The sequence below is a fragment of the Gekko japonicus genome, unplaced genomic scaffold (assembly GCF_001447785.1).
Source record: "Gekko japonicus isolate JY-2015 unplaced genomic scaffold, Gekko_japonicus_V1.1 scaffold4465, whole genome shotgun sequence".
NCBI lineage: Eukaryota > Metazoa > Chordata > Lepidosauria > Squamata > Gekkonidae > Gekko > Gekko japonicus.
The window spans coordinates 38,303-50,832 of NW_015163745.1; the positions used below are offsets into that span (position 1 = coordinate 38,303).

The 12,530-nt window shown below is 51.6% G+C and overlaps 1 pseudogene; it reads left to right on the plus strand.

Annotated features, from left to right (window-relative positions):
- Positions 1-239: 239 nt before the first annotated feature.
- Positions 240-1,294, plus strand: LOC107107582 (annotated as a pseudogene).
- The last annotated feature ends 11,236 nt before the right edge of the window (positions 1,295-12,530 follow it).

The following is a 12,530-nucleotide window of genomic DNA, read 5'->3' on the forward strand; positions in this document are numbered from 1 at the left end:
TAGGATTTTTGCTCACAAGACTCCACGGCTTAGAGGGAACATTGGGTGTGTCTCTGTATGTATTGCTTTGCTGGACATTTCCGGTCAGGAGGCATGCACAGAGCAGCGATTCATGCAGAAACCCTGCAGGCAGGCTCTTTTAAGAATGTGCCATGTTGTTGTTTTCCCCCACACACACAAACATCGCCGTATGTACATGTGCCAGAAAAAGTCATGTGTGTCGGCAAGTGAACACAGGCATGTTGTCACCTGATGGCTGTTGGCTTGGCCTCCACGGGCTCATCTCTGTGATGTTCTTCTTCTCCCCCCTCCCCTTTTCTACTCCAGCCCTGTTTCTGGACATCTTCATTGTCGCTGGTTTACAGAAGCTGGCTAAGCGGAAAGGGCCCTACGACGTCAGCCCAGGCCTGTTAGACTACCTGACCATGGACATCTATGCTTTCCCAGCCGGACACGCCAGTCGGGCCGCCATGGTGTCCAAGTTCTTCCTCAACCACCTGGTCTTAGCCGTCCCGCTTCGGATCTTGCTCATTCTCTGGGCCTTTTTGGTGGGACTTTCCCGGGTCATGGTCGGAAGGCATCACGTCACCGACGTCTTCTCCGGCTTCGTCTTTGGCTACTTGCAGTTCCGGCTGGTGGAGCTGATATGGATGTCTTCCAACACTTGCCAGATGTTGATCTCCATGTGGTGAATGCCGACCGTCACCATCCCGCGCACTTATTTTGTACACCGGAGAAAACGGAAAGATGCTTTTCCCAGTGCGAGATTTTGAAAATGGGGACGGTGCAGGAATCCTTTCGGTCTCAGTTGGAAACGAAGAAGCCCGCTTCCGTCGTGGCGGCGGTCTAGCTGCACCTAGTGAAATGCCCTCTGGTACCTGGCCGGGCTTGTGCGGCCGAGCCCCATGGTGGGATTTTGCCCACGTTTTCTTGACTCCTGATTGGGTGGGCAAATTCTTTTGACCGTAGAAAGAGAACAGAGATGTTGCCGCTGGGGTATTTGCTTGTTTAAGACGGGACGCTCTCCCGCAGCCCTTTCTGTTTCACGGGGTCGTGCGTTCAGTTTGCTTTTGTGGGAGCCGGGAATCTGGAGGCAGACTTGAGGCCTGCTGGGTGCCTGCCCAGAAAGCCACATCATACATTTCAGTTTCCCCCCCCCTGAAACGGGAGATGAGGCACCTGCAGCGTCTTCTACCCATTCCTCCTCTCCTGCTCGCTGTAACAGGGGCCATCCCAGCTCTGCCGCCCCGCGAGCAAAGGAGGGGTGGGCCACCAGCCTGAGGTAGGAGCAGCTGGGGGGACCATCTGGCGGCGCACTGACCTATGGCATGGGGGGACCCATGGCTGCCCCCGTTACCCATGGCATCGGGGAATTGAAAGGTGCCACGCAGATTGCTGAGTGACCATCTGGCGGCGCACTGACCTATGGCAAGGGCGGGCTTTTATCTGAGTTGTATGCGACCGTGGTCTAGCCAAACTTTAAGAATAATAAAGGATACACCAACCTGGGCCTTCTTTCTTCTTTCAATGGCTTTGTAGGAGTCTTGTAAAGAAAGATGTGCTAACGGGGAGGGTCTGTCGCCTGGGAGGAACGGTGAGGAGCCAGATCCAGACCCAGCGGAATTCAGAAAAGGACAGGGGCCGTGGCTCAGTGGTAGAGCCTCTACTTGGCACGCAGAAGGTCCCAGGTCAGGCCCATAGCTAACGTGGGGCCCAGGGGGCCCGGCCCCCTTGTGGTTTTTGCGGGCCCCTCCCCTATCTTCAGGTCCCCCTCCCTCTGGACCCCTCGCCCCCTGATCGATCTGAGCTGGCATCTTCCTGTTTGGGCTCATCTGAGATGAGTCTCTTTAGGACCCAGCAGCAACCAGTGGTTGACTGAGTCACACACCCATTGGTCGGATTGCCGCAGTTAGCGCCTCCTGTTGGATTTTGTGTGCCAGGCTTCAGAAAAGATTCTCGGCTCGGGGAAGGAGTGAGGGAGGAAGCTTGATCCCCGCTCTCCTTGTTTTTTTGAAAACACGGCAGCTTTCCTAGACCTTTTAGTGTCTATTAACTTTGGGATTCTGGCTCGCCTCAGAGGAAGGCTCTAGTGGGGGCTGTGTGGGAGCGTGTGCCAAGCAGACCCCCCCTTGCCCTGGAGCCTTTGATGTAATTAGCTGGTGGGGCCTCCCCCAAGGACCCCTCCCCAAAAAACCCTAGCTACGGGGCTGTCCCAGGTTCAACCCCCCGTATCTCCATTCAAAGGATCAAGTAGGAGGTGATGTGAAAGACCTCTGCCTGAGACCCTGGAGAGCTGCTGTCAGTCTGAGTAGGCAATGCTGGCCTTGATGGGCCAAGGGTAGGGTCACCGAACTCCAGGTGGCACCCGGAGACCTCCCACTATTACAGCTGATCTCCAGATGACCAAGCTCAGTTCCCATGGAGAAAACGGCCGCTCTGGAGGGTGGACTCTATGGCGTTACACCCTGCTGAGGTCCCTCCCCTCCCCAAACCCTTCTTGCCAAAGGCTTCACCCACCCACCCCAAATCTCCAGGTACTTCCCACTCCAGAGCTAGCAACCCTAGCTAAGGGTCTGATTGGCACCTTTATATGACCATAGCAGGGGTCATTTCGTAGAAAAAGAGGTGCAGGAGCTCATTAGCATAACTCATTTGCATATGCCACAGCCCCTGACGTCACCGGAAGTGTGTCAGAAGGCAACACCCACCGCTCAGGCTCCACTGGACTGTTTTGGATTGCTAGCTATTGGGGGGAGGAATGTGACTCTGGCCTCGGAGAGGAGGGAGAGCTTGTACCTGAATAAAACTTAGTCTTAAAGATGCCACTGGACTGTTTTGGACCGGGAGGCTGGGGGGGGGGCGGTCTGCAACTTACCTGGCTGTTTCTTGCTCTGACTGAGGGCTGCTGGGAGCAGAGAGTGGGGCTTGTTGCATGTGCCGGCCCCCTGGGCTCTTTACTGCCGGAGCTCCGCTCCTGTGCGCTCCGGCAGGAAAGGACCCCTGACCATACGAGAATGTAGTCTAGATAGATAGGTGAGAGTTCACATCCTAGAAAAGACTCGTTGAAGGGAACAGCAAGTGGAATGGCAACACCAGACCTGGCACCCAAACCCTGCGGAGGGCACGGTCCCCCCCCAAAGTTCCTGAACCTTTAGAAGTTAAAGAGTTTCTGATGACACTTCCAAACCCTGTGTACATACTCCATACATGCCCAGTCTCACCATGGACGATCTAAGCTGTCAACTTCTCAGTCTGCCATTGCCCCTGTGCCGGTTAACTACAGGCTGATGAGCGGACATTCGCAGGTATTAATGTCTCTTCTTAAGCTGGGGAAAAGTTTCAACCCCCACCCCATCACACACAGACACACACACACACATTTCACTGCTGTTTAAAGCATAGGAGCACACTTCTTTGGGGTTAGCTGCCAACATGACTTTCAAGGGGGCAGCAAGACTAAATCCCAACCCATCAAATATCTGCCCAGCAAAGTGAAACTTAAGGACCCCTCCTTCCATAAATGGAGCCCTGGCTTGGCGCCCTGATAGGAAACGCTGGTCCGTACAGGCTGCCTTTCAGCTCGGTGCCGCTGCCTGTTTGTTTGTTGTTGGGTAATGAACAGGAGGAGCAAATAAATAGAAAATCTATCCCTGGCAGAGCTCTCCTGCCGACTCCGAGGAAGTCACCGGAGAGGCATCAGCTTGCGCAGCGGCACGCAGAAGGGATCCCGTTGCATTTGATGCGAGAGGGAATTTCAAGGTTCCTCTGCTGCCAAGCTAGCCGCCACAGCGGCACTCGGAAGAATCAAAAGGGAAGGCCGTTCCAAGTCTCCGTGGCAGCGGGCTGGTACCTCCAAAAAGAAAGGGGGCAAAGGCCCATTTTCTCCCCCCACCCAGTTTATTTCCTTCTCAGATGCACAAAACTAACATTCCCATGGAAAGAATTATCCCCCCCCCGAAGTTATTTCTCTCCCAGTTCCCCCAACTATTCATTACAATCACTGATCCCAATGCATTCATTTCCCGCTCACACTCCTCTCCCTGGACTGAATCAAGACCTAGGCTTCCTGTCTCATTACCAATGCTGGTTTCTACACGCCTGCTACCCCTCTGCATATCACACCTAATCCAATCATGCTGCTATTGTCATTCAGCTCCTATTGTCATTTGGCATCTGAAATCACTCAACTCTCCTAGATATGAGGACAGATAGACTCCCATTCTAGCTGTATCGGAAGAAGTGAGCAGTGACTCAGGAAAGCTCCTGCCCTGACACAATTTTGTTAGTCTTTAAGGCGCTACTGGACTCTGTTGCTCTTTTCCTCTCCCAAAGGATTTCTCCTTCAGTTCATCACCCCCAGCATTCCCTAACCAACCTCACAGGGTTGTTGTGAGGATAAAATGGACGAGAGGAGAATAACGTAAGCTGCTTTGGGTTCCCACTGGGGAAGAAGATGAGGTATAAACGAAGCAAATAATAAATAAATCTATTATATAATAGACTTGGCGTTTAGTCATGCCAGCCACATGACCATGGAAATGTCTTCGGACAGCGCTGGCTCTTCGGCTTGGAAACGGGAGATGAGCACTGCAACCCTAGAGTCGGATTCCACTTGCTTTCGAGCAAGAGAACTCTTTACCTTTACCTATCGCCCTGGTATTTCCGCAGGGCAAGTTAGCTTGTTTCTCAGAGAACGTGAAGGTGTCATAATATGTCAGGCTCTCTCTCTCTCCCCCACCCCTCAAGCTCTGACAGCCCCCTCCCACAACTTGAGACCCGCTTCCCAGCCACCACTGGGAAGTTCCAAAGGCTGACGAGGCACGCTGCGGTGATACGAATTTGCCGCTTTACACCAACTGCCCATGAGAATCTTATCATTTCCCCGCCCCCAACCTCGTCCTTCCTCCAAGTTGCTCAGGAAGGCATACATGATGCCTCTCCCCTTCCCCATACGATCTGCACAACAACCCTGTGAGGTAGGCCTGACTGCATTTCAGTGAAAAAGATGGACTACAGACTGGCTGTACAGACAAAAAGGTAAATAAGACGGGGTGAGCAGGCCGAGGTCACCTGCTGGACTTGACAACTGAGGACTTGAACTCAGCTCTTCCCTGTCCTAGGCCAACACGGCGACCATCACACCACACTGACTCCCATTAGTGTATTCCCAGGATGCCTCTCTTATGGGAAAACATCATTTGTTTCAGGTGGGTCTTACGTCTTGGCTGCCCTTTGGTGGTTCCTCCTCTCCCAGTTCGTCAAACTGTGTTTGTTTTTCTTTCTCAGTAAATGGTTCCTTGAGCTCAAAGCTAAGAAAAGTGAAGAAATGGCCCTCCAAAATGATCAAACAGCTGTAGCATCTGAGGCCTGGGAAAAGCTGAAGCGTTCGAGGCTTCGGGGGGGGGGTAAAAGAACACGACGAATGGAGGATATGATGACAGTTTTATATAATCATGCACTGTTTGGAGAAAGGGGATAACATTTTCTTCTCCTTTTCTCACAGTACTAGAACTTGGTCACCAAGTGGCACTAGAGGGCAACAGTGGGAGGGCTCCTAGTGTCCTGGCCCCACTGGTGGACCTCCTGATGGCACCTGGCATTTTTGGCCACTGTGTGACACACGAGTGTTGGATTGGATGGGCCATTGGCCTGATCCAGCATTGGCTTCTCTTATGTTCTTATGTGGTGGCAGCTACAAGCATGGACGGCTTCAAGAGGGAATTAGATAAGCATATGGAGCAGAGATACATCGGTGGCTCTTAGGCACAAGGTATAGATAGGGACTCTCGGTCTGGGGCAAGTGATGCTCTGTATTCTTGGTGCTTGGGGGGGGCAACAGTGGGAGGGCTTCTAGTGTCCTGGCCCCACTGCTGGACCTCCTGAAGGCACCTGGCATTTTTGGCCACTGTGTGACAGAGTGTTGGACTGGATGGGCCATTGGCCTGATCCAACATGGGCTTTTCTTCTTATGTTCTTATGTTAACTTAATCACACATTGGGACCTGGAGATCTCCTGGAATGACAACTGGTCTCCAGACTACAGATCAGTTCTCCTGGGGAAAAATGGCTGCCCTGGAGGGTGGTCTCTATTACATTATACCCTGCTGAGGTCTCTCCCCAAACCCTCCCCTCCCCTCCCCAGGGTCCATCTCCAAATCTCCAGGAATTTCCCAACCCTGTGTTGGCAGCCCTAGCCACAGTGGCTTGATTAAAAATTTGTAAAATTTGGGATTTACTGTCACTAGACATTGACCTGACCGGGGCAGCCCAGGCTAGCCCAAACCAGGTAAGATATTGGAAGCTAAGAAGGGTTGGCCCTGGTTAGAACTTGGACGGGAGGTCGTCAAGGAAGCCCAGGGTTGCTGCGCAGAGGGCACTCAATGGCCAACCACCTCTGAATGTCTCTTGCCTTGAAAACCCTATGGGGCCTCCGTAAGTTGGCTGTGACTCGATGCCCCCTCCAGGCACCGGCTACGAAATGGAATTTGACAAAATTCATGGCTTTTAGCCATGATACCTCAATGGAACCCCAATGGAGCCGTCATAACTCACGGGCACTCTACGGCTGTGGTCACACTGGCAGCTTGGTGTGAGACGGTGGTGCCTCAAAGTGCACCAGCTTTAAGTGCAGCGGAGCATTTCGTCCAGACCACACACCTTGTGGCGGGTTACCCGCACGGCCATCCCGTGGGGGAGCATCCACATTAGTGTTGCACTTCAACCACCGGACGAGCTGTAAGGGTGGGTTTTATTTAAATGCAGGCGGATGGATACGCATGTGCGCTCATGCGCACATGTGCATATAGGCAGCAACTACAAAACAGTGGCAGAAATGCATCTATAAGTTCAGATGTCCCTTCCAGGTTCTCTTCGCTGCAGGAGAGTTCAGACATCGGGGGGGAAACGGAGTGGATATGGTACCAGTTTTGTGGATATGGTACCTGTGGATATGGTACCAGTTTTGTGGATATGGTACCTGTGGATAGCGTACCAGTTTTGTAATCTAATAAAGCATAACGCTTCCTTGGACACGTGTGTGGAGATTTACTTGCTGCTGTACCTGACAGAATTGTTAGGAATAACCAAGGGGCGGAAACATCCCTACATATAGCAGGATGAGGCAAATGGCTAAGCAAATGAAACTCGAGCGCGCGGGAATTCTCCCGGCGGGAGGATACGTCATAAGCGGGAGAGTCTCCGTGCCTCACGAGAGCAGAAAGATTCACACCAGTGGTGGAACGCAAGCCCTCCCCCCTTCACAAGGCCAGACAGATAACGCCATCTGGCAGCACTGGTTCTCACGGTCTCCCTATTGCTGTTTACGGCAAGCGGCAGAGCAGCGAGGAAGCCAGGATCAGAGAAGGGAACAAGCAAAACATGGCAGCTAGCTGACACCCATCCCTTACTACCGGTCTTTCCCTGGTGCCTGATTACTTCGGTTCTCAAGAGGAGTGGGACGGGCTACCCATGACTGGCCCACGGAAGGCAGATGTTGTCTGATCGAGACCTTTAAATCTGCACAGGTAACGTTACGCTGGTATGTCGCGACACACTGCCCGTGTGACCACAGCCTATGTCAGAATACCAGTGGAAGGCAAACATCAGAGGAGCGCTGTTGCCTTCATGCCCAACTTGTGGGCTTCTTAGGATCATTTCTCTTGGAAAGAGAAAGCTGGGTCAGACGACCCACCCGGCTGATCTAACAGGGCTGCTCTCGATTACTTTGGTTCTTTCATAACCTGACAGCGAACCTGAACTCCCTTGAGCTACACAGAAAGCTGTGGTGCATTCTTTATTTATAGATTTCATCCTGGTAGTTTAATGTGCCTCCGAGCAGCACATTCTCCTTGGACCCGCATGAATGTGCTGCGGTGGTTATGTATTCAAATGCCGAATGCTCCTGCAGGCTTTCTCGAAATTGCTTGACTGAGACTTTGGGAAAGGGCTGAACTCACAAACGATTGTGCTGCAGCGCCTCCCACATGGAAATAATTCTTTCAGGTCGCTCTCTGAGCCTCTCTGAGAATACTTTCAGTCTTCGGTTTCATTCCCTAACTCTCCTCTGCCATTCAGTTACTGGGTTGTTTGATTTGCCTGGAGATTTGCCTTGGTTGACCCCCGTTGCAGATTTTGTTTCACTGCTCATGCTTTACAGTGAAATTCTGCATTTTCCTTTGACGTTGCCGCCATCGAACTGTGAGTCACCTCTTTTGGTGACCGATTCACCTTTAGCTTTGCACAGGGCAAGTGACACCGTATTTGGTTCTTTTTGCATCAGCTGTTTATTGAATTCCTCACCCCCAGGGGTTGATCAGGCTTTTCAACATGGGCCACTTGTTCTTTATAGCGCTGTATTCTGCATAAACGCCTGGCAATGCCCCCCTCAAGGCCACACCCATTTTGCAAAAAAAACCACTTGGCAGGCACCCGGAAAGGTGCTAATGGGTGGCGTGGTGCCCGCGGGCACTCCATTGGAGACCCCTGGCTTAGGACTTCTACTCTTTGTCAATGCTCCCTCTGAGCTGTGGAGTCTTGTGAGTGGAAATTCAGCTTTGTGAGCGACGGGCATTAAAGGTGTGACCAATCGATTTGGCCGCTGCATAAATTAGTTTGCTCTGGAGCCCCTCCTTCACCCTGCCAACAAAAATACGCATGGTCCAAGCAATGGTATTCCCAGTAGTCATGTATGGCTGCGAGAGTTTGACTATAAGGAAGGCCGAGCGCCAAAGAATAGATTCTTTTGAACTATGGTGCTGGAGAAGACTCTTGAGAGTCCCTTGGACTGCAAGAAGATCAAATCAGTCAATCCTAAAAGAAATCAACCCTGACTGTTCCCTGGAAGGCCAGATAATGAAACTGAAGCTCAAAGACTTTGGCCACCCAATGAGAAGGGAGCACTCACTGGAGAAGACCCTGATGCTGGGAAAGATTGAAGGTCAAAGAAGACGGGGAAGGCAAAGGTTGAGATGGTTGGACAGTGTCATCGATGCAACGAACATGAAATTGAGCAAACTTCAGAGGACAGCGGAAGACAGGAGGGCCTGGCGGGATCTAGTCCATGGGGTCGTGAAGAGTGGGACTCGACTGTGCGACTGAACAACAACAAAAAAGCTCATACTAACTCAGCTTAGAGGGAACACTGCTCCCTGTAGTCTGTATAAAATCTGAGTCGATGTCAATTCCCCAGACCAAATAGCTAGAGAGGAAGTCGCCGTGTCTTCGTTTCCCCAGTTTCATGCTTTTAAAAGCAGGTTTTGTGCCTCTGAGATACACCAAGAGACACGTGGCAATGATCGTCGCTGTCTCTCCTAAAAGGACACGGGGGAGGACCTGGGCTGGAAAAAGGATACACCGAAAACAGAACACGCAAAGGGGATAACAAAACACATGTCTAAGCTTTGCGCTGGATCTTCCAAATAGTTTTTGCAAACATATAGCTTTGAACTACGCAGATCATATTCATATTGTGTTGCTCTCACAACATAAGAGAAGCCTTGCATTTTTCAATATAGGGATGCCAACCTCCAGGTGGGGCTGGGGATGCCCCAGAATTACAACCAATGCCCCCTCCAAGCTGTGGAGCCTTGTGAGCAAAAATTCTACTTCGTGAGCTACTGGCATTAGAGTTGTGAGCAGGTGATTTGGCTCCTGCATAAATGAGTTTGCTCTGGAGCCATCCTTCCTGCGCTAAGACAACAATGTGTGAGCTGGAGGCTAAAAAACTGTGAGCTAGCTCACACTAGCTCAGCTTAGAGGGAACACTGATTACAACTCATCTCCAGACTACAGAGATCAGTTCCCCTGGAGAAAATGGACACTTTGGAGGGTGGGCGGTATGACATAACCCACTGAGGTTCCTGTCCTCCCCAGGCTCCATCCCCAAATCTCCAGGACAATCACTCCAGGACAAACCTACCACACAATCACTATCAGGCTGAACTGTGAAGAGGCAGAGTCTATGGTTGGACTGTGCTGGCAGCATTTCCCAGAATGCCCCATAATGCTAATTGCCCTCTCCAGGTGTGGTTTTCTTCTACTTGCCTGTCTCACAATCGGTGTAAAAATAATCTCGGGTGCCTTGTTTGGCTGCTTTGAAAGCCCTCTTGTGTATGGAGTCAGGTCATCAACTTCTTTTCTGTCATCGTGGAAAAGGAAGGCGCTCTGCTGGCTGCGCCAAGACGCAGACACCAATTCTGATGTGAGAGTGCCGGTTTTTCTGCTCTTCCTGCTTGTGCCAGCAGTTGTGGGAACACTGCCAGGCCTCAAGATTTTGTTGTTGTTCAGTCGCACAGTCGAGTCCGACTCTTTGCGACCCCATGGACCAGATCACGCCAGGCTCTCCTGTCTTCCGCCGCCCTCTGAAGTTGGTTCAATTTCATGTTCATTGCATCGATGACACTGTCTAACCATCTCATCCTTTGCCATCCCCGTCTTCTTTGACCTTCAATCTTTCCCAGCATCAGGGTCTTCTCCAGTGAGTGCTCCCTTCTCATTTGGTAGCAACTGGAAAAGTACCCTTTGCTTTTCTCTTATTTTTTGCCATCTTCAGCGGCTGGCAGCTTTGATTTTCTTGTCTCTTGCTGGATTTCTAGTGATTTTCATCTCCTACTCTGCTCCCTCCTGCAGCTCTGAGAGGAAAACAGGGATGCACTTTCAAGCCCTCCTGCCAAGGATCTTTGCCAAGGCCGCCTCCTTCACAATCACTCCTCTTGCTAAAGGCACAGTTCCGTCTTCTGTAGTCATTCAATCTTTACTAGCTTTAAATAGAGCCAGTTTGGTGTAGTGGTTAAGAGTGTGGACTCTAATCTGGGAGAACCAGGTTTGATTCCCCACACCTCCACATGCAGCTGCTGTGTGACCTTGGGTCAGTCACAGTTCTCTCAGAGCTGTTCTCTCAAGAGCAGTTCTCAAGAGAGCTCTCTCAGCCCCGCCTACCTCACAGGGTGTCTGTTGTGGGGAGGGGAAGGGGAAGGAGTTTGTAAGCCGCTCTGAGGCCCCTTTGGGTAGTGAAGGGCGGGGTATAAATCCAATTTCTTCTTCTTCTACCTCACAGGGTGTCTGTTGTGGGGAGGGGTAAGCCGCTCTGAGGCTCCTTTGGGTAGTGAAGGGCGGGGTATAAATCCAATTTCTTCTTCTTCTTCTACCTCACAGGGTGTCTGTTGTGGAGAGGGGAAGGGAAAGGAGATTGTAAACTGCTCTGGGACTCCGAGTGAAGGACAAAGTATAAATCCAATCTCCTCCTCTTCTCTCCCGATTCTACATCCTCTTAATAAGGGAAAGGCCAGGGATTGCCTCATAATATTGGATTGATTTACTATTGGCTCCCATCTCTCAGATTCACGAGTTGAGGTGGGGGGTTATGGCATAGGAGAGGCATGACTGACTCTTGGGAACTGGTGGTGGTGTGAAGTGAGACCCCATGGGGTTTGCAAGGCAAGAGGCGAACAGAGGTGGGCCTGTCTCTGTGTTAGGACTGCCAACCTCCAGGTGGGGGGCCTGGAGATTTCCTGGAATTCCAGCTGATTTCCAGATGACAGAGATCCGTTCCCCTGGAGAAAAAGGCTGCTCTGGAGGGTAGATGAGATTATACCTGGCCGATGTCCCTCCCCTCCTCCCCCTCCACAGGCTCCACCTCCAAATCTGCAGGTATTTTCCAAGCAGGAGTTGGCATCCCTGTCAGCTAGCTGCCATGTTTTGCTTGTTCCCGTCTCTACTCCTGGCTTGCTCGCTGCTCTGCCACTTGCTGTAAACAATGCTTGGGAGGCCGTGGGAGCCAGTTCTGCCAGACGGCGTTATCTGTCTGGCCTTGTGAAGGAGGGAGGGCTTGCGTTCCACCCCTGGTGTGAATCTTTCGGCTCTCATGAGGCACTGCGACTCTCCCGATTATCATGTATCCCCGCCGGGAGAATTCCCGCCCGCGCGCTCGAATTTCATTTGCTTAGCCATTTGCCTCGTCCTGCTATATGAACACTGGAGCTGCGGTGGCTCAAGTGGTTAAGACGCTGAGCTGCAGGCTGTGGAAGGTCAGTAGTTCAGCAGTTCGAGACCCGGTGTCGCATGACGGAGTGAGCTCCCATCTCTAGTTCCCGCTCCTGCCAACCTAGCAGTTCGAAAGCAAGAAAATGCGAGGAGATAAATAGGTACCGCTTCGGTGGGAAGGTAACAGCGTTCCGTGCACCTTGGTGTTTAGTCATGCCGGCCACATGACCATGGAAACGTCTTCGGACAGCGCTGGCTCTTCGGCTTGGAAACGGAGATGAGCACCGCAACCCTAGAGTCGGACTCGACTGGCTTTCAAGCAAGGGAAACCTTTACCTTTACTATATGAAAGGATGTTTCCGCCCCATTATCATTCCTAACAATAATCCTGTGGATAGCGTACCAGTTTTGTAATCTAATAAAGCATAACGCTTCCTTGGAAACGTGTGTGGAGATTTACTTGCTGCAGAACCTGACACAGCCAGCATGGCAACCAGTGTTCCCTCTAAGCTGAGTTAGTGTGAGCTAGCTCACAGTTTTTGAGCCTCCAG